Source organism: Somniosus microcephalus, chromosome 7 (genome assembly GCF_052327205.1).
Source record: "Somniosus microcephalus isolate GS21.2 chromosome 7, FLI_Smic_1.0, whole genome shotgun sequence".
Taxonomy (NCBI): Eukaryota; Metazoa; Chordata; class Chondrichthyes; order Squaliformes; family Somniosidae; genus Somniosus; species Somniosus microcephalus.
The window spans coordinates 201,517,743-201,519,102 of record NC_140993.1 but is presented as its reverse complement, the minus strand read 5'-3'; the positions used below and the strand labels follow the sequence as shown (position 1 = coordinate 201,519,102).

The 1,360-nt window shown below is 61.4% G+C and overlaps 1 long non-coding RNA gene across 1 annotated transcript in view; it reads right to left on the bottom strand.

Annotated features, from left to right (window-relative positions):
* LOC147115082 (uncharacterized) overlaps positions 1–578 on the bottom strand; it is a 24,430-nt gene extending 23,852 nt beyond the window's left edge. Inside the window, exon 1 of the long non-coding RNA XR_015079046.1 lies at positions 472–578. This is a non-coding gene — a long non-coding RNA (uncharacterized LOC147115082). The remainder of the gene's footprint in view (positions 1–471) is intronic.
* Between the last annotated feature and the right edge of the window lie 782 nt (positions 579–1,360).

Here is a 1,360-nt window from a genome sequence, read left to right as displayed (position 1 = left end):
GGGGACGAGAGGGGGGGTCCTGCGGGGACGAGAGGGCGGGTCCTGCGGGACGGGGATGGGGTCCTGTGGGACGGGGATGGGGTCCTGTGGGGACGAGGTGGGGTCCTCCGGGGATGAGGGGGGGGGGGTGCTTCGGGGACGGGAGGGGGGTCCTGCGGGGACGAGTTCTGCGGAAGTGAGTGGGGGGGTCCTGCGGGACGGGGGTGGGAGTCCTGCGGAAAATGGGGGGGTCCTGCGGGGATGGGGTCCTATGGGGACGAGGTGGGGTCTTCCGGGGATGAGGGGGTGCTTCGGGGATGAGGGAGGGGGTCCTCCGGGGACGGGGTGGATGGTGGTGTCCTGCGGGAGGCTCTTTCTCTCCTTCCCCGAGCCTCACAGAGCGCCACCTGGCCACTCGGTGGCGGAGTTTCCCCGGCTCGGTATGAATGAAACCAGGACCACAAGTGCTTCCTCCCCCTGAGGACCTCTTACCTGCCCAGAGCGGAGCGGCGGGGCCCAGATTGCCGATTCCGCCCGCCGAACCTGTCTCTCCCTCTCTGCCACAGACTACGGGTCCACACACAACGTTAGCACGTAGAGCAATTCGAGAGCAGTGCGTCATTCCGCACAACCGTCATTTTTCAGTTGTAGTCTGTTTGTACACAGGGTCCGGGGCTCGGAGGTGTTTGTGTACACAGGGTCCGGGGCTCGGGTGTGTGTGTGTGTGTGTGTGTGTACACAGGGTCCGGGGCTCGGGTGTGTGTGTGTACACAGGGTCCGTGGCTCGGGTGTGTGTGTGTACACAGGGCCCTTGGCCCGGAGGGAGTGTGTACACAAGGTCCTGGGCTCAGGGTGTGAGTGTACACAGGGTCCGGGTCTCGGGGTGTTTGTGTACACAGGTTGGTGATATTTTCCCTGACAGTGAGGTGAACAGTTGAGGGTTCAGGGATGGGTACAATCCGTTCCTAGGTCACTTGAACTTCTGCCTCGGGTTTAAAACAGAAACTGCTGTCACTCACCGGACACCAGATGTGCTGTCCATGCCGGTAGTGAGGCGCACTTGTGGTGACACAGTATGTCCCACCCGCTATGAATGCTACCTGTGGGGGAACATGGCCTTGTGCCATTACCTCCATGGTACAGTTCACAGGTTGTGCGCCAGCAGCTTTAAACCCGCACTGTGGTCTCGAATAGGCATTCCAGTGCTGGGGATACAGTATTATGTGTGCTCCCCGGCTCCGGCACCTGGAGAGGTGTGTACCTGTCATAGCATACTCCCACTTTATGACATAAGGTGGGACCTCTGCGAAACGGACGTGCGCACCCCCTTGAATGATCCCAATGTTCTCCACCCTGCATACCAGTGCGGGTCGGGCCATCC